Source organism: Protopterus annectens, chromosome 5.part0 (assembly GCF_019279795.1).
Source record: "Protopterus annectens isolate FY-2018-M chromosome 5.part0, PAN1.0, whole genome shotgun sequence".
Taxonomy (NCBI): Eukaryota; Metazoa; Chordata; order Ceratodontiformes; family Protopteridae; genus Protopterus; species Protopterus annectens.
The window spans coordinates 350089116-350116146 of record NC_056735.1 but is presented as its reverse complement, the minus strand read 5'-3'; the positions used below and the strand labels follow the sequence as shown (position 1 = coordinate 350116146).

Genomic DNA, 27031 nt, shown 5'->3' with positions numbered 1-27031 from the left:
GCTTTTTAGGTACCATTGAAGTTTCCTCATATGTAGTTTGGGATATGCAAATGGGTAGTATGCAAGATGCCATGAACCCCAGAGCCTGCAGGATCTTCCTTGTAGATAACTGGGGTCTGGTGGCTAGTTGAGAGAAGTAGGCTGTCAGGAAAATTAGTTTTTCTGGTATAAGGAATGCCATCTGGGATGCTGTGTCCAGGCTTGCTCCCAGGAAGATAATCCTTTGGGTGGGCACCTGTTTGGATTTATTTTCATTGATTGTGTACCCTATGGATGTTAGGAGTGTCTTTGCAAAGGCCAGGTGCTTGAGCAGCTTTTCCTGGCTGCCTGCCTGAATAAGGCAGTCATCTAAGTATGGGTAAATCTGGATATTCCTTTGTCTGCAAAAGGCAATGGCCGGAGCCAGACATTTTGTGAAAAGTCTGGGAGCAGTAGATAAGCCAAAGGGAAGCACAGAGAACTGAAAGTGTTGAGATCCTGCCCTGAAACGGAGATATTTCCTGCATGATTCCCTGATAGGAATGTGGAGGCAGACCTCTTTTAGATCTAGGATGGCTAGCCAACTGTCCTTGGAGGGCATGGGTAGCAGCTGCTGGATGGTGAGTTGTTTAAATTTTGGGATCACCAGGAAAATGTTTAGGATGGATAGAGCAAGAATGGGGGGTGGGGGAGGTGAGTCATTGTGAGTTCTTACCATAAGGGGGTGGCTTAGAACTCCCTGGTTTTGAAGTGGAGGTAGTCCACTGCTTAGATCTCTGCATTCCCTGTGGATGCTGTCTGAGGAGTTTGGTTCCCCCGGGGCCTGGGCTGGACTGGCTTAGTGGGAGCAAGAAAGGATCAATGCTTGGTGGGACAATGCCTGCTGAACCTGGGTGGCTGGACCTGTAAGAAATCCTTAACTGTCTGCATAGATTTTGCTTTTTCTTCCATCTTTTTTAAGACCTCTTCTGCCTTAGTGCCAAATAAGTTGTCTTTATGCAAGGGGGCATCCAACTATTTAGATTTGACATGGTCTGGCAGGGGCTGTTCCTTAAGCCATGCATGCCTTCTAATAACAGATCCAGTGACTGCTGCCTTGCAAGAAGTTTCTAGGGTGTCAAAACTACAGTGCAAGGTGTGTTTAGTTACTTGACTTGCAGAATGCATTAACTCTTGTAACTCTTTAGATTCTGTACAACCAGGAAGGGAAGACATTTTTTGTTTGAGGAGTTCCAGGGAATGTTGCTGAAATTTTAGCATATGGAACTGACAATTTAGTGCCCTGATAGCAAGAGTAGCTGAGGTGTATACTTTTTTATCCCATTTGTCTAGTGCTCGGGAATCCCAATCTGAGGGGTTGGGATTCTTAGCAGAGGTTACTTTAATCCCTTTAGGCCCTTGAGAAATTACCTCAGGGTCAGCAGTAGGATTTTTAAAAAGAAATTTGTGTGAGTCAGGGACTCTATAGTACCTGTCTGGGTTTCTGGGTGCAGGAGGGAAGGTGTCAGGAGTCAAGCTGGATTCCAGGAAAACATCCTCCACAACAACCAGGACTGGGGGGATGGCCAAGGGTCTGTGCTGTGGAAGATCTAAGAATTCCCCAAGTCTCTTTTTAGACTGAGGGTAGCCTTGACTCTCCCATTGGCAATGCTCCCTTAAGGTATGAAGGGTTTCCCCAAAGGAAAAATCCTCTGGGGGAGAGGCTGAAAGGATGGCATTCTCTGCATCAGAATCCTCATAAGTAGAGAGGGGTTGCATGTCTTCATATTCAGATGCATCAGAGTCATCTGACTCTTGTTCAGACGAAACTGCAGGAGACAGATCTCTTTTCCTTTTGGAGGGGGTAGTTTGGCTTCCCTTGATCAGCATGATAAGGTCTTCCGCTATTTTAAGCATTTGAGACTGAGGCAAGGAACCAGGTGCCTGAGATTGGGTTGTCTTGGATGTGGTTCATACCCTGGGCCTAAGAAACTCAGTCATTTTCAAAACAATGGTAGTTTAGAAAGAAGACGTCAGTTTGTGTTGAGAATCGGTAGTGCAAAGGACTTCCTCGGAAGCTGGTGCCTGCTCAGTAGCTCCGGACCCATCCAAGGTAGAGATGATCACAAGAGCCTTAGTCGAAGAAGAGTTTTGCGGCATACTGGACTCTGAAAGGGTCTCGGTAGCGGCCTGCAAATCCACAGAAGCAGGCATCAGGGGCTGCAAAAGCGCCTCAATGAGGACCAGAGAACTGACGACTAGCTTAACGGAAACGTCATCTGTAGGTTTGGACCTCTGCGGCCTGTCTCTGTCTTTATCTTTATGTTTTTTCAGAGGATCTGCTGTCGGATGGCTTACTGAAGCCATATCGGAATTCGAAGACTGTAAGCGAAAATATCTAGCTACAATAAGGGCCCGACGATGGATAGTTCTGACGTTGAACAAAGTACAGAAGCGACAATGAGGGATATCGTGGTCTGGGCCTAAACAAGTGATGCTGTAAGAATGAAAGTCTCGGTGTGGTATTTGCTTTCCACAGGCGAGACAATTATTAACTTTTTCTGACATCGGTTAGTGCAAGAAAAAAGGATCCCAATGGGGTACTTAGCTTTAGAAGACTTCAACTTCAATTCGGTAGATGAAACTCAGGCAGCGGTCGAATGGCACTCATGCGAACTGCTTCTGCTTCGGGATCCATGGCAAGAAAGACTGATGTAATGGCGTTGGCTGCCTTATTTTATACTACTGACGACCTGATGTCAGTCCTGAAGCAACAGCAACTGATGCAGAAATACTAAGCCTCTGGAATTCGGACTGGCCAAGAGCTACCCTGGCAGGGGATAACCCAAATGTGATGACTGCAACAGTGAAACACGAAGAACATCTAGACATTTGTTTGAGCAACAGAAAATTATTTGAGGTGACTGATCATAATGGAAAGCATTGCGTATTGTTCACAATACTATCACTGATGTAGCTTTTTAAATACACTTACTAAAATTATTTCTTTCATAGGGTTTATCTATATTTAATCAAATTGCCCTTCAATGGCCTAGGCTTGAGAAGTATATTTCATTGAGAAGCATATAACATGCTAAATCACAAAAAATCTGTAGGGGCAACCCATGCACTATACTATGTGTTCCTCTTACTTATATAAACCAAATTAGTGGCTGCATAACAACAGGCAAACGTGCGAAGTTCCACCCCAGTGTTCCACCAGCACTGAAGCTCATTACATTCTGATAAGGTATGAGGAAAGAAACATTAATAAAGATTCTTAAAAAGATACTTAAATGAACTACACTCATCTGACTATAGAATAGTCTTTTCATAAAATCCTTATTTCAAAAATGTCTATATACACACTAATCTTAATGAGTAATTATGCCACTTTAACAAACAAGTGGGCATTAACTAGAGTCAGTCTAGTTTTGATCCACTCAGAAAAAAAAGTGATGAGCACCCTGTCAAAAAGTAATTATTTTTTCTTTTAATGTCATAAATTATGGTGCTGGTTAGAAAATGATTATAACACAGCTCTTAAGAATGCTAAATAAATGTCACAATGCACCTCACATAATGAGAAAGGTAATACTTTGAGCTACCTTACTTTTAAGGTACATAAGAATCATTGCAACTGTCCAACCCCAAAAATGACTAAGAAACAAGACAAGGAAAAACTCTTGACATTTTAAAGATGGTTGCTAGCATTACACAAGTGTAAGTCAATACAAAAATGAATGTGAACATTTTGTTTCAGTGAAAACAATGTTTTTAAGTGGGATTTGCAAATTAGTTAGAACAATTGTTAGAGTAAATATCCATCTATCCAGTAAGCTAAGTTTTAACTCCAAGGTAATTGTATCTTGGGATAAGTTGAGTCGCTCCTTTCATGGCAACCTCAGAAGCAATTGGCATTTTGACTAACTATGCTTTATTCTCCACATGACTGCTGGGATGAGAAGTGATTCTCTTTTCAAAGATAAATAAAGCCTTCATTTGGGACCTGAAACAAAGTTTTAATGAATAAAAGAAATAAAACAAATTAATTATATTTCTTAATTCTAACAAACTGCTTAGATGCATAAATAAATATGAAACATTAGCTAGTGTTAATAGTTTTTCTTTCAGCCATTTAGCAATCAGGCAAAAGTTTTACCCATCTTACATTGAGATAATCTGGCTGGAGGAACCATCACTGAGCCTCCCAGAAACTGTGAGAAGTTTGGCATTTTTGTCTCCCAGCATAAGTGATAACATCAATTGCTCATCCTTGTTGTTTAAAATAAAACTTCTTTTACTTCCTGCATTTCATAAGAAATTACCTTGCAACTAGATCCCAACATTGATTTGTTCATATTTTGATTTTGCATTATGCAAGTTGAGAAATGGACTCCAAGCTTAGTGATTCAAACTATGAAGGATAATTGCCCGTGTAACTACTCAGATAGCAGAAGCAGATCTGCATTCATTGGGTTTGCTTTAATTTGACCAGTGCACAAAGATCAAACCTGTAAAGTCTGCACAGAACTTGATATTGCTACTCAGAGACATTAAAGAAAATACTTCAAGCCTTGTTTACGAAGAAGTGTCTGTTCCAATTCTTTTTATTTATTCATTCATTACTTGTTTATATCTAATAACTAGGAAATTCCAATTGTGCATAACCTGTTTTTGGATGTCTGTGGAGAAGAGCTCAACAAAAAAAGCTCATGCAACTGTGCATACTACAGTAAAGCAAGTGTACAAGAATATAATGAAAATAAACATTAATTGCCAACAACAGCAACATATAAAAACAATTTTATGTAAAAATGAATATATAATTGAAATGAAGAGTTATGTACTTACCATAACTTGGCATCTGTGTTATCCTACATCACTGTTCATCACTCTTGGGTTTTGAATCCAATATCAGATCCAAGATCAGATTCTAGGCTTGAGCTCTTCCCACTCCCATGATCCCTCACTGCCCTTTAACCCCTCAGATCAAGTTTGCCCTAAGCTAGAAAGCAACTAAGGAAGACCTTGACCACCAAAAAGGACATCTGCACATCCTCTAGATCCTACAGGACGGGGGATGGAGGGAGGGATAGTGATGAATAGTGACATAGGTTAACACAGATGCCAAGTTATGGTAAGTACATAACTATCTGATGTTATCCATGTCACTATTCCTCACTCTTGGGCCAGAGTCCCCAGCTACCTTAAATCCTGGCCGGCATCATGGAAGGACATGCCGAACAACTGTGGAGCTCAAGGAAGCCCTGTTCCTGGAAACAATGTCAAGTTTGTAGTGGCTAACAAAAGTGTGAGGAGAAGACCAGGTAGCTGCCGTACAAATGTCATCTATGTAATGATGGCAAAGAAAAGGCAGTTGATGTAGCCATTGATCTAGTGGAATGAGCTCTAATGGGCCCTGGTAAAGATAAACATTTGGAGGAATAAGCAAAGGAAATGCACATCAAAATCCAATGAGAGATAATTAATTTGGATACAATCTGACCCTTCCTGTTAAGAAAGAATGCCACAAACAGCTGATCAAACTTGCGGAAGGTCTTTGTACCATCTAAGGAGAAATGCAGTTGTCTATGTAAGAGATAATCCCCTTTGTTAGCAAAATTTGGAAAGAAGACTAGCAATTGGATTGAGTGGTTCAGGTTCGCTTCTGTGGCAACCTTAGGCAGGCTTAATATCAGAGCTTTGGCCGGCTAACATCTACCTGAAATCAGCTGGACGTATAAGTGAATTTAAGTAAACTTTTACCTGCTGTTTTGCATATAGTACTGTATTTAATTGGTTTATTTGTGTTTTTCACTGAATATTAACTCAACTGAACTTGTGGCTGTCTCTCTACAGAGTATTTTTTAGAATTTCTGTATAGCCATTGATAGCAGTGGGGGATAGTTTCAGCTCATCACTGACATTCTTGCCTTATATAAGTGGTACATTTTGAGTTATCTCTGCTTAATATCAGAGCTTTGGCCGGCTAACATCTACCTGAAATCAGCGGGACGTATAAGTGAATTTAAGTACACTTTTATCTGCTGTTTTGCATCTAATACTGTATTTAATTTATTTATTTGTGTTTATCACTGAATATTAACTCATCTAACGTTGTGGCTGTCTCTCTACAGTTAGTTCCCTACCCACCCTCCCTGTTCTTGTTTTGGTGTTAATGTTGGTGGCTTTGAAATTGCCCGCCCCTATTGTAGATTTGTATTTGGATACTCCTTCTGGGCCCATCTCATTTGCTCACTCAACTGAGTGCAGTGAGATCATATTCTGATTTCAGGCACTCCTACTGTGTGCAAAGAGAGCATTTGGGAAGGACAACCCCTGTAGCATCTTAATCCTGCTCTGTTCCCTCCCTCAAAAAAATAAAAAATAAAAAAAAAAAATATATATATATATATATATATATATATATATATATATATATATATATATATTATTCAGCTGCTCTTACTGTAACTGTCTTAGTTGCTCTTCTGCATGCTGTTCAGTCGCTCTTACCCTGCACTTATTACTGCTTGTTAGTAGCCTTCTAATTTACTGCCTTCTGCACTTGTTTTTTAGTCATTTGTTCATTTAATTGCATTTATTTGAACTGTATGTGCTGTAGTGTTGCTACACACTTGGGTGTGCTGGCCTGCACTACAATTTGAATTGTATTTACTGCTGTTTTAGCTGCTTTTCTGCAACAACAACAATTCTAAGCTTGTTTCCTGCCTTTCCTGTAACTAGTCAAGTCCAGATACAGACTTGCTGTATCCAGGACTGCTGGTAAGCTTCTGAGACCCCGCAAGCCTTTCTCTGTTGGAAAGAAGCCTTCTAGCTTATCAGTGGGAGTGGTAAGCACTAGGTAGCCTATCTACCATGGGAAGAGTGGGTTTTGGCCCTGAAATTGTAGTTCATTGGCCATCTGGGCAGTTTTTCCATCTCTTTCTACTTTTTGGTTAAAAACCTGTTTTGCGTTTGGTCCCTGCCTTTCCTATAACTAGTGTAGTCCAGGTACAGATTTAGTGTATCCAGGACTGTTGGTAAGCTCCTGATCCCCCCCAAGCCATTCTGTGTTGGAGAGAAGCCTTCTAGCTTATCAGTGGGAGTGGTAAACACCAGGTAACCTATCTACCACAGGAGGAGTGGTTTCTGGCCCAGAAATTATAGTTTATTGGCCGTTTGGGAAGCTTTTACATCTCTTTCAACCTTCTTATTTAAAAGTTTGTGTTTGTGCTTGTTTCCTGCCTTTCCTTTTACTAGTCTAGTCCAGGTACAGATTTGCTGTATCCAGGACTCTTTGTAAGCTTCTGAGCCCCTCAGGCCTTTCCGTGTTGGAGGGAAGCCTTCTAGCTTATCAGTGGGAGTCGTAAGCATCAGGTAGCCTATCTACCACAAGAAGAGTGGTCCCTGGCTCAGAAATTGTAGCTATTGGCAGTTTTTTCCATCTCTTTCAACTTTCTGGTTTGAAAGCCGCACTTGTGCCTGTTTACCGCCTTTCCTATAACTAGCCTAATCCGGATAGAGAGTTGCTGTATCCAGGATTGTTAGTAAGCTTCTGAGCCCCCCCAAGCTTTTCTGTGTTGGAGGGAAGCCTTCTAGCTTATCAGTGGGAGTGGTAAGCACTAGGTAGCCTATCCTCCACAGGAAGAGTGAGTTTTGGCCCAGAAATTGTAGTTTATTTGGCTGTTTGGGCAGTTTTCCATATCTTTGAACTTGCTGGCTTAAAAGCCTACTTTTGTACTTGTTCCCCACCTTTCCTGTAACTAGTCTAGTCCAGGTATAGATTTGCTGTATCCAGGACTCTTTGTAAGCTTCTGAGCCCCCCAAGCCTTTCTGTGTTAGAGGGAAGCCTTCTAGCTTATCAGTGGGAGTGGTGAGCATCAGGTAGCCTATCTACCACAAGAGAAGTGGTTCCTGGACCAGAAATTGTAGCTATTGGCCGTTTGGGCAGTTTTTTTTCCATCTCTTTCAACATTCTGGTTTAAAAGCCGCACATGCATTTTTTTTCCCACCTTTCCTGTAACTAGCCTAGTCCAGATACAGAGTTGCTGTATCCAGGACTGTTGGTAAGCTTCTGAACCCCGCAAGCCTTTCTGTGTTGGAAGAAAGCCTTCTAGCTTATCAGTGGGAGTGGTAAGCACTAGGTAGCCTGTCTACCATGAGAGGAGAGGTTCTTGGCCCAGAAATTATAGTTTATTGACCATTTGGACAGTTTGTCTGTCTCTTTCAACTTTCTGGTTTAAAAGACCACATCTGCGCCTGTTTCCCATCTTTCCTGTAACTAACCTACTGGGTAGCACTAGGGTCTATATTAGAACACCGAACGTTCAAAATTTCGAGTGCTCTAATATCGACCCGTTTTCAGCGAATGCTGAAAATATCGAAGAAACAGAAAACCAAAATTTTTCCTAGGGAAAGAATTTGGTTGTCCATTTCTGTTGCTTCAGTATTTTCAGCGCTGTGGTGGAAAGTTATGGGTCGGGTTCAGGTAAGTGTGCAATTGTGTGGACGTGAGGGTTAGGGCGGGGTAGGTGAATTAGGGTTAGGGAGCGGGTGAGGTAACTGTGCGATAGTGATGGACCATAGGGTTAGGGTTTGGGTTAAGGTAAGTGGATAGTTAGTGGTGTATGTATAGTTTAGTGTAGGGTTAGGTGTAAGAGTTTAGGTCTATGTGTGTGGATTGCTGTTTGTTTGGTGTGCTTGTGTTGTGTGTATGTATTTTGGAACAGCAAATTTTTCCCTAGGAAAAAAATTCGCTGTTCTGTATGTTCGATGTTTTAAATTTTCACTTCATAGGGTTCGATATTAGAACACTCGAACTTTTGAACGTTCGGTTTTCTAATATAGACCCTAGCACTAGAAAGCCTTAAACTGATACAAGCCTTCTAGCTTAGAAGAGAGACTTTGGAGTGATTAAGTATCAGTTTTCTGTACTTTCTTGCTGTACTTAACTGTTTTCCACCTAAATGCAGATTTTCCAGCGTTTATTGTGATTTAAAAGCTTGTTTTTTTCACAAATTGTACTTATTTGACTGCCTGCACTTTTAAAAAGTTTTTTGTTTAAATAATTTGTTTAACTGTTGTAGGTTACACACTAAAGTGCGATAGCCTTTTCTGATCGTTTGTAGTCATTTAAAGCTGTTTTAAGTGTATTTTTTACTGTTTTTGCCTTATCTTTTCAAAAAAAAAAAAAAAAACAAGAAAATTCCTTGTTTCCCGCCTTTCTAAGCTAGTATAGTCCAGTTTTCAGGCTAGTGCTGAATTCAGGGCTGTGATACTAGTTTCTGAGTTACCCATACCTTACTTGGATAGAAGGAAGTTTCTCTGTTAACCTGTGAGAGAGAGGAGCTTTGAGCAACCTATCTGTCCCTGGAGGAGTGGTTCCAGTAGTTTATTGGCCATTTTGGGCTAATTTCTATCTCTATCATTTCCCTACTATAAAAACCACATTTGCATGGTTTTGTGCAGTGCCGGTTAGCTACAGTTAAATTATTCCCAGCTCCACTAAGTCTCATCTTCAGTTTTTCCCTTGAAACTAGTCTAACTCTCAACCTAAGCACTCAAAAAGCATCTTACAGCCCAGCACCTAATAGCAAGCACTAATATAACCTGACACTGATTGCCCAGCAGGGCAAGGCTCTTTACTCACCCCTAACCAACCAAGCGACTAAGCAGCTCACCCTACTATTCAGGCATGACCAAAGGGCAACTTCAGGAGCACTCTCCAGTCCAGCTAGTGAATCTGGGTATCCTGAGGCAATGTTACAACTGCCTCATGTACACAGACAACCCTCTTCTCCTACCACAAAACACTAACATGTGTGAGAGATGCAATTATACAACCAAACTGGAAGCTAAGCTGTCTCCACCCAAGACTGGAACAGACAGTCAAGAGGAGAAAGTTAACACTTGCACCACACCTCCAGCCGCACAAAGAATTACTAAAACAGCACTGGCAAAAAATATACATAAATACACAAAATCATACTCAGAGGTTGTAAATAAAAACCTGCAAAAGCATCAGAGACCTCCAAAGCAGACACCCAAACAACCTGCACTTCCCGTCACAAACCAGACAACATATAAAACACAAAATCAGTGTGCCGCACAATCACAGCCCTTAAGATGAAATAACATACCTAACACACTAGTAATAGGTGACTCTATAGTCAGGCACACTGACGTCCCACTCACTAGGCTGGACAAGCAAAAGGTTACTGTTAGCTGCCTGTCGGGAGCCAGAATCTGCCACATAACACAAGCACTCAAGTCACTCCAGAACAAGTACAAATATGACTCTGTCATTGTTCATGTTGGTGTGAATGACCTGAGATGTACCTCCCTGGACTACACGAAAACAGACATGGAAGAGCTCTCTGATCATGCAGCCCAGGCTGGTATGACCTGACCCTGAGTAGCATCCTGCCCTCACCAAGAATGATACCTCAGTATAAAGAAAAAATGATTCATTTCAACAATTGGATAAGTTTCTGGTGTCATTCAAAGGGGATCCAGTGTCTGTCAGCCTGGGAAGAAATGCTTGACAAGCCGCATTGCTTCACAAGAGACGGCTTGCACCTGTCACCCCTAGGCTTTTGAATACTGGCCAAGGCTTCTGCTGCCCCCGTAGTGCCTTTTTTAGGCAAGGCTCAAAAGTCAAACCTACCTCTGTAAACAGCACAATTAACAAAAAACTGAGGGTTATGTTACTCAAAGCCAGGAGTTTAAATCTCAAAATGCACATGCTCGAAGCACTCCTCAGTATGGAGAACATTGACATCTGTGCAGTAACTGAAACCTGGTTCAAGGCTCCAGAGAGCACCCCAGCACTACCAGGTTACAACTCATACCACACGCTTCAGCCACAGAACACAGACCGAAACATAAAAGGAGGGGGTGTATCCATATTCATCAGGGATACCTACACCTCCAGATTAGAGACGCAGCATGATACCTCTGAGATCATCCATGTGCAACTAACACTGGGCAAATCTGCAATGCAAATTGTGGCCTCCTACAGATCACCCTCCATGACCCAAGACCACCACTCCACCTTTCTGGAAACACTGGAAAACATGAAGGTCCTACCAAACACCCTGATATTGGGCGATTTCAATTACCCTACCATTCAGTGGGAAAACTACTTGAGTACAAATTTCCAGGCCCAGCGCTTCCTGGAATTCATCAAATCAAACACCCTGAATCAGCTGGTAAACTCCCCTACCAGAGGTGAAAACATATTGGACCTGGTCATCACCAACATGGGGCAACAGCTGTTCCACAATGGAGGTCAACCCGTCACTGGTTAGATCAGACTATAAACTAATCACTCTGGATGTCCACACCCCACCACCACCCCCAACTAAGGAAACCACAGTAAAAAACTTTTCTAAAGCAAACTTCACCTTACTTAAGGCAGAGGTGGTAAGTTTCACAGCCCCCATGCTAAAGGATAATGCTGCCCAAGATGCAAAAACCTTTACAAATGCACTCTGTGAGCACTTACAAGGATGCATGGATTGTGCCATGACTAGCAAAACCAAGACTCACTCCTCTAAGAGAAGGAAACCAGTTTGCTGGACCCCTGCAATAAACAGGCTATACAATAGAAGGAGGAAACTAGTTCAGAAAAAAAGCAAATCCCAAGAAGGAAAGACATCCCTGATCAGTATCAGTAAGAAACGAAGGTCCCTCATGAAATCATCCAAGGCTAACTTCGAAAGAAAAATAGCCAAGGATTCAAAACATAACCACATAATCTTTAGCTATGTTAAGAAACTAAGTGGCAACTCGCAGATATGCACTGAACTAGTGCAAAATAGCACAAAATATACTGAACCTACTGATATTGCCAACATCCTGGCAGATAGATTCAGTGCAAACTTCATCCCCCTCTCACCTCCAAAAGGGCCCACAACAATACCGGAAAAGTGTAGTGTCCCAAAAATCACAGACGCACAGGTGAAAACAGCCCTTTCAAAAGCCAAAAACACAGCGTCAATGGGACCAGATGGTGTCCCAGGCTGTGTCTTGCACGAACTACAGAATTAACTAACCCCCCACTTAAACACGCTGTTCAACCTCAGTCTCTCCACAGGCTACGTGCCCATAGAATGGCACACAGCAACAGTATTCCTCTCCACAAAGGAGGGGCCACAACTGACCCTGGTAACTACCGCCCCATAAGCCTGACTAGCCTGGTCTACAAGGCTATGGAGCACATCATCATGGAACTCATTAACAAAGACATTGGGAACCTCCAAACACTAGACCAGACCCAGTTTGGCTTTGTTATGGGCAGATCATGCCTACTAAACCTGGTTGACTTCGAGACAGTCACCAAGGCCATAGATGAGGGAAAAGTGGTTCACACAGCCTACCTTGACCTCGCCAAGGCTTTTGGCACCATTCCCCACTCAAGTATTACAGAAAAACTCACCAGCCTGAACATAAAACCCTACGTCACAAGATGGATTGTCAACTGGCTTACAGACAGAACTCACACGGTAAGAATAGCAGGCTCCAGGTCCGACTCTAAACCAGTCACAAGTGGTGTCCTGCAAGGCTCGGTCCTGGGACCCCTACTGTTCAGCATATACTTCTCAGAAGTACAGGCAAACACAGGAGGACTATGATTAACCAAGTTCGCTGATGACTGCAAACTGGGAGCCATAATTGACTCTCCGGCTGACACGGACATCCTCCAAAAGGGCCTTACTGAGACGGACACCTGGTGTCAAAGTCATGGCCTCAAGCTAAATGCCAAAAAATGCATAGTCATCCCATTTGGGAAAAACAAAACACCCACGAATTACCACATAGGTGGCAACCCCTTAATACAGAAGAGGTAATTAGAGATCTGGGGACCCAGGTAGATAGTAATCTCTCCTTTGACAATCATATTGCCAAAGTAGTTAGGAAATCCTTCTATGTGGCCCATCTAATTACTAAAGGGTTCGCATCTAGAAATAAAGAGGTTATAGTGCCCCTTTACTCATCACTCATTAGACTCATCATAGAGTACAATGCCCCATTTGGGATGTACCTCACAAGACACTTCCAACAGCTGGAAAGACCACAAATGTACCTCACCAAGAGGATTACTGGCCTCAAACATATGTCCTATGCAGCCCGACTGAATAAACTCCAGCTGTACTCAGTGGCATATCGCTTACTCAGAGGTGATCTCTGCCTGACTTACAAAGCCATGTCCAACTCAGAATTGATGGACATGCTCCACTTAAAGAAATCCAAGTCACTGTGAGCCACGCGCTCTAGTGAGCTAAACCTCGCCACAGCAATAAATAGAACATGCTTGAGGGATAGATTCCTGTTACAGAGACTCCCCATGCTTTGGAACAAAATTCCAAATTACATCAGGCAGAGCCCCTCACTAACACTCTTCAAGAGAAACCTTGACGAGTGGATGGGTAACAGAAAATACACCCTTGGGATCACTTCATTGGCTCTGCTTGACAGAGGATCAGTTAATTAATCAGTGGGGCAGCAAAAACCGACACACTCTGGCTAGACTTATAAATGCCCTCGGGCAGATAGCCTAGTACCTACCTATGAACCTATGAACCTATGAATGATGGGTTAGTTCGAAGGGCCACCCTATCTTTAGGAAAAAACATGAAAAGCGGTTTAATAGAAAGAGCCTGTAATTCCTAAACCGTTTTAGCTGAGGTGATGGCTACTAGAAAAGATATCTTCCATGACAAGAATTTGATATCACATGTGGTAGCAGACTGAAATGGAGTCTGTGTGAGAGATTGCAGCAAAAAGGAAAGATCCCAATGGGGAGAAGGATCCATGACAGTGGGTCTGAGCAGAAAAAACCCTTTTAAGAAAGCTTTACACAAGTGAGAGGAGAAGTCAGGTTCCCCACAAACATGGAAGTTCAAAATAGCTGCCAACTGCACTTTGATAGTTGAAAAGCTAACTCTGTCCTGAAAAAGCAAAGACAAGACGAGCAAGATATATGAAATGTAAGCCAAAGCAGGATTGAGATTGCACTGTTTAGCCCAAATAGAAAACTGTTTCCACTTACTGGAGTAAATCTTTCTAGTGGATGCCTTCTAAGAGGCCAGGATAATGTTCTTAACAGGAGAAGGTAGCCTGGGCTGATTCAGGATTACTAGAAGTGGATAAACCATGCTGTCAGACAAAGCGTCTGTAGGTTGGGAATCAGAAGCTGAGAGGGATAGAGAAATTAGATCCAGAATGGGATTTAGTACCCAAAGTGGGAACTTCAAATAAGACTGAAGAAGGGGAAACCACACTTACCAAGGCCAAAAGGGGGGAAATGAGGATCAAGGTAGCCTTGAGGTGATGGGCTTTCTGTAGTACTCTGGGAATTAGAGGCAAGGGAGGATAGTCATAAAGGAAACCTGGGGGCCAATCATGGACCAGAGTATCCCTGGGGGACACCCCATTTGGGGGAATCAGGAAGAAATACCAGCTGCATTTGTGGGTGAGAGGAGATGCAAAGAGATCGCACCTTGGCTGACCCCAGCAAAGGAAGCTTTCTTTCACCACTGTAGGATTCAAGGACCATTCGTGAGGACTCAGAATTGTCCTGCTGAGTCTGTCCGCCAGCATGTTGGACTTCCCAGGAATATGCGTTGCAATGAGAAAGCGCCCCAAAAACATCACACATTCCCAAACCTTCATGGCCTCCTGACAAAGCAGATACAAGCATGTGCCCCCTTGCTTGTTGATGTACCACACAACAGCCATGTTGTCCATGTGAACTGCAGTGGTACCCAGAGAGAGGCAGTCCTGGAAGGCTTAAAACATGAGGAGGACTGCACTCATCTCCAAGACATTGATATGCTGTTTGGTCTCTGCTTTGGATCATGTGCCTTGGATCATCTTTCCCTGAAAATGCTCCTGCCACCCCAACAGGGAAGCATCCATGGTCATAGTGGCACTGGGCGGAGGAAGAGAGAATAGTCTGCCTGCTAGGAGGTTGAGAGACTGGATCCACCAAAGGAGATGATGCCTGCACACTGGAGTGAGGTGGACTGGGGTTGTCATAGGATGAACCGGGGAAGACCAATGAACCACTAGAGTCCACTGCAAGACCCTCTTGTAAAACCTGGCTAACTGCATGAGACTTTAATTAGAAAAGTATTTAATTGATGAATATGAATTAATTAAGCTAATGGATGTGTATATATATATATATATATATATATATATATATATATATATATATATATATATATATATATATATATGGGATTTTATTTGTCATGATTATTCATTTGCATCCGATGAAGTGGAGTAAACGAAAACGCAAGTGTGGAGACATAGCGTTTATGTGCTTGGTGTTCTAGAGATTCGTTTTTTTTGTGTGTTTGGAGCTACCTGTCGTTCGTTGGATTTGTAATAAAGAAAAGAAAAAAGAACAAATTTGGGCTTTATTTCCACAACTACTAGAAAGCTAACCTAGCAATACAGAAAAAAAGGGTGCCAAAACAGAACTACCAACCCAACAAAGTTATAAAAAGGGAGGAGAGCTAACTACTGATACTACAGAGAACTGTAACACTACAAAACAACTAAGAAATTACCAAAAGGGAGAAAGAAAGACAAGAAAAATACTCTACTTATCCCACTGCGAGCTGAGCCAAGAAACCTATGCATGTAGCTGATCACAGCAAATGAGGGGTTAGAGGGCAGCAAGGGATCATGGGAGTGGGAGGAGCGTGACCTCAGAAGCTGTCTGTAAAGTGCCGGCTTGGATCTGATGAGAGATCCAAGACCCAAGAGTGAGGAATAGTGACATGGATAACATCAGATCAATAAATGAGCAGAAAGAATTTGTAATATTTTTTTTAAAAAGAGATGGGGAAGTCAGTGAGTGAGGAAGAAAAAAGAATCATACATATAACCTTAAGCAACTGTGCACAGAAGATCAGGTGCCATGCATTTAACATCAGGTAAAAAGCAAGTTACAATCACCAAATGGTTTTTAAAAAAGGCTAGAGAAGTGTCTGTGTTTTATCTTAAATAGAATCTGTTATAAGGAATTTTGAAAGACTATTGCAGAGCTTAGGTATTACATCTGAATACAACAAATCATGAAAATGATTGTTGCCAGACTGAATTACTTCAAATGGGAAATCTGTGGCTGTAGTTGAAAAGTTAAAACTTAAAGAGGGAATTACAGAACGTGTTATGATAATTTAAGATGTAACAGGCTAGCTTTAAATGGAGTATGATTTAATAATGACAGACTCCAAACCAGATCTGGAACTTCAGAGAAAGGCAGTGATGAATTCTGGAAGCATGGCTAGTTACAAACCCGGCTACTTAATTGTAGCATGTTCAAAAGAGGTGATTATGAAGAATGCAGAATGGTTATGAAGCTAAATGCACAGAGGAATTACTATTTTCTCTTTGGCTTCAAATAGTGATAAATGTTAGTCGTTTCCTCAGTTATGATCCATCCATCCACAACCCCTTTTTTCCCATTTTTGCACATGACGTTGGCGTGTCATTTCAATAGTGACAAACATCTACAGCCAATGTTTGCACCACTGCTTGGCTAGCCCTGCTGCAGTTGTTCTTCCATACCACACATACAAGTGCACACTCACACCTATGGACAACTTACAGTATCCAGTCAGCTTGGTTCATTTTCTGGTTCAGTAGTCAAAACTGAGTTTTTGATTTACTTTCACTGTCACTAATCGTACATGAATATCAAACTCTAGATGTTGGTCAGGATCGACTCATAAAAGATTTACATGAGGGACAACTTCCATCAGGGTCTTAGACATGTATCCTGATCATAAAATTCTAGAATAAAACTAGAGGTCATATAAAGAAAAATATAACTGGGTTTGACCACATTTAGGAGAAGACATAATTCAGAATATCTATTTTTTTTGAGTACTGCTTTGTGCCATACTGCTGAGGAATGTGGTAGAATGCACAGCATAGCCTCCACTCTCCAAGATGCAGCAGTCAGTGAAGTGACACTTCACATCTCATGAGATTCATGCAAGGTGCTGCACAGCTGCTACAGATCGTACCATGCACTTCTGTGTAAATGTTTCACTTCACAGATGGGTTTCCTTATGTATTTGTTATGCCGCATACCTATTTAAATCAGAGCACAACTACCTGCATGAAAAAGCTGTCAGTCTCATTTTAGATTCACAATTAATGTACAAACTGTTATGCAATGCTGTCAAGCCGCACTATCCTTGAACAGGTGGGGAAGGCATCTTTATGAATCCCAGCATCTCTGTTACTGCTGACAGTATAAGAGTAGATATTTTTGATTTTTTACTTATCCTTTGGAGTAAAGGCCAAAAGATGGTCACTTAACATATCAGACACTAATTAATTTGATATTCAGTATGTTATAAGAAGGTATAAGGCCACCCACTCCAGAATCCTTTCCTTTTAAGAAACTTTATCATCCATGTTAGTAAGATTGGTTAACTGGGCTAATCCATAGTTGGACTAGTTGAGAGGAGTATGCATCAAAGGCCAGACTCCAGTCAATGTTGAAATCATCTGGGATATTTACCTCATGTGTGACCTAGGAGAAGGTGTCATCTGCTACAAACTTTGGATAATTAGGCAGAGTATATGGTGATTTGACTTAAATAGATACAAGAAGGGAGCCCCATGAACAGATGGATGCATCTAAAAACAATAGACCATGCAAGGAACAGAACCAGTGTAGATTATTTCAACTACCGGCCCCTTATGTTGTCTCTCTTGCCTAAGCATGTTAATTGTCTTTGGAATTATTTGGTATCTTTACTGTAGGTGTGTAACAAAGTTTCAGATGTCGCTAAAATATAAAACATAATAAATTGGAGGGTTGTGCTATGTATGGAAGAGTGAACAGCGTGGGGATGAAGTTCTGGACAAAGCCCTCTTTATTTTCCTTCTTCATTATGCCTAAAGTATTAGTTATCTGATGTAGTCAGTGAATTAAATCTGCAAAAAGTCCACTGAATCTAAAATTAATGGTAAAATAGAAGGTGGCTTTTGGTGCTTTCAGATAGCATTGATTCTGCCATCCTAGATGGTAGTTTTAGAAAAGAGGAGCTTACTGTGAATCTTGATAAAGTGTCTGAACTGATCTTTAAAGTCCTGTCTAACACAGAGGACATAAAAGTCCTAACCGCTGCTCACCAAGAGATGAAAGCAGCCTGTCCTGCTGAGGCAGCCTTAGGAGAGACTGATAACACCCTACAAGCTTCTTGATGCCTAGAATACAAGACAGCTGTGCAAGAAGATCAGCACAAAATTTCTAAGCTGTGGGCAAGAGTGGAGGAGCTGGAATCTCACCACTGATGGAAATTTAGTTACAGCTGTTGTTCTTGAAAAAACTGCTACAAGCATTGAAACAGAACCTTTCATGTACTCTATAACTGAGATTTAAACCTCATACAGAAACAATAATAAACCTTGACAATTTATTTTCTAGTTGAAGAACTTTGCCAAGAAGAAAAAAGAGGAGAAAGTATGCAGAAGTTCACAAATTGTGTTTTAAGAACAATATCCTTCTGTACTAAAATAACCCGCATACTCAAGGATTAAGTGTAAGATGGCTATCTTTACACCAGAGGCACCCTTTCAATTCCTACAGACCAACCTTTGAACTGAAGCAGTGTTGAACGAGAAAGGTACTCTTCCTTTATGCAATATCTTCTGCCTTAACAGAACATTAAAGCCTTGGCATATATTAAAGGAAATATACCACTGCTCCTTCTGCTTCCTGCCTACTGCACATTAACAACCCAATCAATGTGGGTGGTACAGACTTCTGCCTCTGTGAACCCTCTGGACCTGTTGCAGAAGCCCTCAGCCTGGCAGTTTTTTGTTTGCACTCTATCTACTCAGTATAAGTTTAAGGTACTATCTAAGCAAGGTGGACTGGGAGTGAATGGTAAGAAAGTCATAAAGGTTAAGTCAGTGATTCTGAGAGAACCTGGTGCTTGGTAGGCTTACTAATTATTTTATTACTTTAGGGCTCACTAATCATTTATTACCTTAGGTACTAATCTATCACTAACAGTACGTATTTGTTTGCTGTGTAAACAGGGTTAAATGCCTTTCTTTGAATGTGTTAAATGCCTCCACTAAAACATATGTATGTAAAATATATTTAGATCAAGCTTATACAATGTTTATAAATAAAGGTTGCATCCAGGCATGTGCAGTACTTGAGAGTATTAGATGGAAATAATTAATTTAACTGATTATCACCAACAGTTCATAAAAGTGTTGTGGTCTAGATAAATTCTAAATTAGGATGGTCAATGATTGATAAGACACAGAGCAGATAGTGGCTTATTTTAGAGTAGGGCCTATTTATGATTTTAATAAAGACCCCCTTGTTTTGTTTATTATATAAATACCAGTACCACATAACATTTATCATGGTGTTAAGCAGGTTAGGTGGAAGCAGGGTATGTAGGATAGACCATTTCAATTTACTGGTCTCTGGGGCACCAGCTATGCTGGGGAAATGGGTCAATAGTTTGTTGCTGAGAACCCACTAGATTCTATACCATCAAGGGTTTCATAAAATAATTTCCATGATAGTGAATGTCTTATCAGAAGCTGAGGATGTTGTGATATCTGCATATCTTAAAAAGGCATACCAATTACTTCAAAACATCAGTTCTTGCTATATGTAACGATTATTGGACCCCCACTACATGGGACTGTGAAGGCTGCCAGCCTATCTAGATAGAATTTTGCAGATAATTCTGTCATTTGTAAATATTAATATAAGCCACAGGCTTGTCCTCTTAAATGTAAGAAAATTGTGTTAAATGTTGAACGTCAAAAATGTAACAACAGTGCACTCTGCTGGAAGAAAGCTGATAAGTCAAGTATTATATGATTGTTTGATCTCAAACTCCGAGAAGTGATGTCTGGACCAGCAGATTTTTTTCTATAGTTTTTAGACCAGAGTTAATTGCTAGAGTTTACATATATAATTTAATTGTTGTGGTTTTCTGACCAGGTGCAAGATCAAAGATATGTTAAACTCTGAGTTTCTGTTAACCTGGGAAACAGAGAAGAATGATGTAATCTAAAATGAGTCAGCAGTGATGCATTATCAATTTAAAAGACTGTCTCAGAGAGAGAGAGAGAGAGAGAGAGAGAGAGCATTTTGGATTTTGTCTAAAGCTGACAACAACTCACCAGTACTCTGCTTTTGCTCGATATGTAAGTTTATTTAGAACTGTGATGTTTATTTAGAACTGTGATTGCTCTTAGGAAAAGATAGAAAATAGTAAGTTTAGTCTAGCTGTTTTCTATATTTATATCAGAACTAGTCCACAGTGTTATTTTAAGTATTTTCCTGTGCTGTCTGAACTCTTGACTAACACTGTGATTTTATTATTTATTATTAAATATTTTTAAAACTTTCAACCGTGGCTGTTTTGTGTAGAGATAATTTAAGCTCTAGAGTACATTGCATGTATATAGTAATACTGTACAAAGCCACTCCAATAAGGCTTAAAAGTTCTGGTCACACTTACTAATTGGATAATAATATTGCACAGTAATAATTGGACACCCTTTGGGAAGGGCCTTGTTTGTGGCTAATAAATAGGGGTTCTGGCGACAGCGGATTACTACCTTATAGCCTGGACAGAAGGGGCACAGCTAGGGAACCTGTGCCAGCCTTCCCCACAAGTGTCTGTGTGGTTGTATATAAATCATATCTCAAAGTGTGTGTGTGTGTGTGTGTGTGTGTGTGTGTGTGTGTGTGTGTGTGTGTGTGTGTGTGTGTGTGTGTGTGTGTGTGTGTGTGCGTGTGTGTGTGTGTGTGTGTGTGTGTGTGTGTGTGTGTGTGTGTGTGTGTGTCAGCTACTTGGGCAGGGACACAAAGCACTGGTTGGACAGAGGGAGTGCTGGGAGAACTTAGCTTGGAACCCTGGTTAAGGATGCCACTCTATAGCTGTGCCAGTGGGGAGTCTTACTGGGGATCTTGAGAGAAATGGAGAAACCATCCCCAGACTGACTGTGATCTCATTGTGCTCTTAAGGGAAATTGTACTTTATTGTGTGTCTATTTGTTATCCTTCCCAATGTGGACACCCCTCACTAGTGTTAGTGGTGAGGATTGAGGCTCCTTGATTACTGGGCCAGTGCACAGGCATCACATATTAATTGTTTGGCAGTGGTGGGATATCCACACCACATATTAATTGTTTGGCAGTGGTGGGATATCCACACCACATATTAATTGGTTGGCAATTAACTTGTAGTATTGTGGATAGTGAATTACTGTAGCTTGTGTACAGTGATCACTGAAGGTGTTTTTATACTCTAAATCAGCCATGCAGTGAATATGAAGAGTTCAGATCACAATTGTTTTATTTCTTTTGTTAGCTTAGGTAGTCAGGGAGAGCAGGCAAGCATGTCAGCAGAGGTGTATGGCAAGTTGACAAAGAGCCAGTTGGCTGAGATGTGCCAGGCTAAGGGACTGGTGCATGGAAACCTGATTAAGGCAGACATGATTGCAGCTTTGGTCACAGCTGCATCAGAAAACAGCAATCAGGAGGGCGATCAGACTGGCCATGGAGATGTACAACATTCAGAGAATGGACAGCTCAACCTTTCTGCAGAGGACTTAAAAATCCATCTGAAGCTAAAGAGACTTGAGTTGAAGGCCAGGCATTTGGAAACAGAAGCAGCAGAGACACTGAGACATCTACAGGCTGAGGAGAATGAGAAACTGCTAGCGTGGAAGCTGAGGAAAAGGAGAGGCAGGGACAGCATGAAAAGGAGATGCTGACTCTTCACCAGAGGCATGGTGGTAATGGGGAAGGCAGTAACCAGACCTCAGAAGCACAAAAGGTCAGTAAATATCTTCCACAGTTTACAGAGGGGGATAATTTTGATAGTTTCATTCATATGTTTGAGAGAGTATGCAAACAGTATGATGTTGACCAAAGGCTCTAGGTACGATTCCTGAACCCCTTACTCCATGATAAAGCTGTAATTCTATTGTCTAAACTTTCTGATCATTCATTTTTTGATTATACTGCTGTTAAGAATTGTCTACTAGAATTTTTCAAGCTAACACCTGAAGCTTATAGGAAAACGTTTTGTGAACATAGACGCAAGGCAGAAGAAAGTGTGTGTGAATATGTTGCTGAACTGAACACTCATTTTTTTAGGTGGGTGAGTGAATGTCAGGTCACCACTTTTGAAGGGCTGGCAGACATTTTGGTGAGGGAACAAGCCATTAGCACTTTACCTGAGGACATGAGGATCTTAGCTGATAGATGACAGAGCTACTTTCAGAGGAGAGAGAGAAGAAGAGACTCCTACCCTAGCAAGCAGGGCATCCATGGTGGGCAGCCCAGACTGCCCCAACAGAATCTACCAGTAGCATACAGATGTCCATGGACATCCTGCAGATGTCCTGATAGGGCAGGATTTGGATGAGGGAGTACCATGTGCTTATGCAGTTACATGCAGTCAGGCTAGGAGACAAGCATGTGGATCTGGTAGTCTGAGACTGGAGGTGAAGCACAGCTGCTTGTGGGTACTGATGTTCCCTTGGACAGAGTGACTGCAAAGGTAGAGGTGAGTAGTAGTACCCGGGCTGACAGTGAGGCACCACTGTCAGAGGATGTCAGACTTCCTGTGGTTACAAAGAAAGAGTTGAGATAGGCTCAGCTCTCAGAACCTACATTACAAGGTGTCAAAGGAAAAATATACTTTAAAAATGATCAATACATGGTAGGTTCAGGTTAAGGCACTTTAATCTTGCAGCAAGGAGACAATACAGAGTTTGTCTAACTAGAATCAGGAAATGCAAGCATTTTTATACATTTCTAAAAAGACATTGAATCACAAGTTTTGTCATCATCATTTTATTCTGCAGGTACTATCAATTTTGTGAGAAACTTCCTAAGCTACCACCGTTAGATAAATGCAATGTTGCCATTCAAGGTACTATGGCTAATTCGAGCACAAAGCAAGTATAGATTGCAGTTTCATTTTTCTACAGTCCCTTTGTCTATGATTGTTTAAAATCATTACATTACAGAATATAGCATTGTTCATTCATTTCTTCCTGACCTAGCAGATAATCACCTGCTTCTCAAGTACATTTCCAGAAGGCATAAACATGAATATTTTCTGTGCTAGCATAATTAATGGGTCAGAGGGCATCTTGCAAGAAAGAGCACAGCACACTTTCAAAAAGCATATTTTAGTCTCATATGAAACTCAACTGTATATAAAATAGTGCATATAAAATAGAAATGGCAATCAGGATGTTCATTGTTATCAATTCAAGAGCAGAAAAAAGTTATGCCTGCATGAAACATTTTTCTATCTATTACAGACAGTTGCATTACAATCTGTATCCATTCTGTTTGCTTTGGTATAACATTTGTAGTCACATATTGCACCTGCTCCAACCCACTTGAACTGTGTCATTCTTATAAAAACATACAATTCCCTTTTGTGTCACAGGCAAATACAGTGCTACCTTATCATGTGCTTTGATAGCTACGGTGTCATAAACCAAATTTTCCCAGGTCTCATTGACCCCTAGGGGGACTGCGGTCATTAGTAACCTCCCGTATGCTGTTGGTATGGCTGTGCAAATCCAGCAATTCGAAACATTAAAAGTCTCAGCATATACACGTGTAATTGCCTGATAAGTGTTAAAGTTCGGGTGCAAGTCTGTGTTCGGCTCATCACGTTTCATCAGTTCAACTTTTGTGGCTGGGAAAAGGAAAGGCCACAACAAAAAGATCAATGTTATCAGTATGGCTATCAGAATAATCATGCAAATTTTCTGAGGTTGTTCTGCATCTCTGTTTACTCTATACCTGGTCATTTTGTTCTCGTTGTACAACAGTAACAAGGTTTTTGTCCAGTTCAAAGTTCTTAACCAGTTTACAGTGTGTCAAATGAATCCAGGACGCTCGCTCCACGATCTTGACTGCAGTGGGTGTCGACAGTAGTACCTGGTACGGCCCTTCCCACTTCGGAGAACTCCAGTTCTTTTTCTTCACCCCCTTCACCCAGACCCATGCGCCTGGGGCTGCTGCTGCTTCCAATGGTTTGGTTTGCTCTTTATCTGAAACAGAATTTAACTGCAAAAGTTTGTTATTCAAAAATCGCCTCATATACCCTGCAAGTGAACTGTCAGCCTCCTGCTCTGCAGGCATGAGAGGTTTCCATTGAGGTGTATAATATGCCCTCCCAAACAGAACTTCAAAAGGAGTTAACCCTTTTGCATTTGGAACAGTTCTCATACTCAACAGTGCCAGAGGTAGACAGTGCACCCAGTTCTTTTGTGTCTCACTAATCAATTTTCTAAGCTTGTTTTTCAAAACCCCATTATGCCTCTCTACTAATCCTGCAGATTGGGGGTGGTATGCACAATGATATTTCAGAGAAATCCCAAAATAACGACTAAGTTGTTGTATAGTTTGATTTACAAAGTGTGTGCCATTGTCACTATAAATCTTTTCCGGTATGCCAAATCTAGGAATAATTTCTTTAACAAGGACTTTTGCAACAGTAGCTACATCTGGATTTTTAGTTGGAAAAGCTTCCACCCATTTGGAAAACATATCTATAATGACAAGGCAGTACTTCTTATTTTCGCATTTGTTCGGCTCTATAAAATCCATACAAATAGTATGGAATGGATACGGTGGTGTAGGGAAACTCCCTTGCTTAAGTTTTAATGCCCCTTGTGCATGATGCTTGTTACAAACATGGCATGCTGCACAAAATTTTTTTGTGTAGTTTGTAAATCCATACGTCATAAACACTCGATTCACTAACTGTACCATCCCCCCTGTTGAGACATGGCACTGCCCATGGCTCAACAAAGCTGCATATCTAAACAAGTTAGATGGTAAAATCGGTTTCTTTTCTTTGGAGATGTACAGTCCCTTCTCAAGGATTGCTCCTCGTTTTATCCACTTTTGTTTTTCTACATTTGTAGTAAGTGTCTGCATTGTTTTTAACATTTCTAGGTCTAAAATCTCAGATGGTTGTAATTCTTCACTCAAAAGAAAAACTTCTGAAGCTGAAGCTGCTCGCTTTGCAGCTGTATCAGCCCTCGCATTACCTTTTGAAATTCTATCCTGTTGCTTGGTATGAGCTACGCATTTGCAAATAGCTACTTTCTGAGGTAACTGAATAGAGTCTAACAAGTCTAAAATAAATTGCGCATGATTAATTGGTTTACCAGTAGATGTTATCATTCCTCTATTTTTCCACTGCTGCGCAAAAACATGTACAGTAGAAAAAGCATACTGGCTGTCAGTAAAAATGTTCACTCTTTTACCTTTTGCCAAGGTACATGCCCTTGTCAAAGCAATCAATTCTGCTGCTTGTGCAGATAAATTGTGTGGTAAAGACTTTGCTTCTAAAATCTCGGTATCAGAAACTACTGCATACCCCACTAGATTCTGTCCTGTAGGACCCCTCCTGCACGAGCCGTCCACATAGTATGTCACCTCGGCATCATCCAAGGGAACATCTGCGAGATCTTTTCTAGGTAGTGTCTTTTGCTCAATCTCCTGCAGGCAGCAGTGTGGTTTGCCATCTGCAGGGGTTGGGAGCAAGGTTGACGAATTCAGAGTTGTGCATCGTTCAATTGTCATATGAGGTTGGCTCAACAGTATAGTCATACAGGAAAGATGTCTAGCAGGAGAAAGATATGCTACTTTTTCTTGCAGTAAAATAATCGCGACTGCATGAGGCACTCTCAATGTGAGAGGGTGGAACAATACTACTGAGGCTGAAGCCTGCACTGCCATTGCAGCTGCAACTACTGCTTGTACACAGTGGGGCAAGGATCCCGCCACTGGGTCTAGCTGTGATGAATAATAAGCTATGGGGCGTTGTTTGTCCCCATGCTGTTGTGTTAACACTGATGTCATATAACCTTGCTTACAGTCTACATTTTGGAAGAATCGTTTATGATAGTTTGGTAATCCTAAAACTAAGGAAGAAGCTATCAGTTGTTTTAGTTTGCAGAAAGCTGATTCTGCTTCTGGTGTCCACTGTAATAAATCTTGTGCTGCCATCGGCTTTTTGAATATCAAGTTAGTCAGTGGAGCAGATTCCAAGGCATAGTTTGGAATCCAATTCCGACAAAAGTTAGGAGTACCCAGGAAGGACATCATTTCCTTCTTGGTAGTTGGTTTAGGTGCTTGTAATATTGCTGTTTTTCTGTCTTCATCTAATATTCTACCTTCTTTGAATATTACATATCCCAGGTATTTGACCTGTTTTTTCCAAAGTTGCAGTTTGTTCTTGTTTACCTTGTGTCCTTGAGTGGCTAAAAATTGTAATAATGCTATGGTATCCTCTCTGCATTCTTGCTGGGTGGGGGCTGCCAGCAAAATGTCGTCTACATAAAGTAAAACCTGACTGCCTTTCGGTGGGATAAATCCCGCCAGGTTACTAGCCATTTCTTGTGCGAATATTGTTGGACTTTCACAATATCCCTGTGGTAGTCTCGTATATGTATACCGTTTCCCCTGAAATGTAAATGCAAACCAATATTGGCTGTCAGGGTGTATCGGTATTGAGAAAAATGCATTGCTAATATCTACCACAGAAAAATACTTTTGTTGAGGTTTCAAATCATTCAATAAAGTGTGTGAATCTGGCACCGTAGGTGCCCTGGGTATAACTGCATCATTTACAGCTTGTAAATCTTGGACCATACCCCATTCTCCTTTTGCTTTCCTAACAGGAAATAAGGGTGTATTACATGGTGACTCAGGAGATTCTATCAAGACTCCTTCCTTAAGTAAGGCTGCTATTACAGGTTTGATTCCTATTTCTGCATCCTTTCTTAAGGGATACTGTCTCTTTTGAGGTCTAAATGCTGATTTTGGCATGATAATAACTGGTCCTGCTGTACGATTAAGTCCTACATCTGATTTCCCTGTTGACCAGAGAGTCTCTGGTATGTTTTGTAAGACTTTTTCCTCTTCCTCTAGTAAGAGTACTACTCAGCTATCCTCACTTGCCTGTGAGTGTACAGCTGGGTGTGTCTGCGTTATCCAATTTAA

General features: G+C 41.2%; 1 long non-coding RNA gene across 2 annotated transcripts in view; it reads right to left on the bottom strand.

Moving 5' to 3' along the window:
- Positions 1 to 3452: 3452 nt before the first annotated feature.
- The window catches only part of LOC122802624, a 570497-nt gene continuing 546918 nt past the window's right edge, over positions 3453 to 27031 (bottom strand). For both annotated transcript variants that reach the window (XR_006364965.1, XR_006364964.1), the window contains exon 4: positions 3453 to 3967. This is a non-coding gene — a long non-coding RNA (uncharacterized LOC122802624). The remainder of the gene's footprint in view (positions 3968 to 27031) is intronic.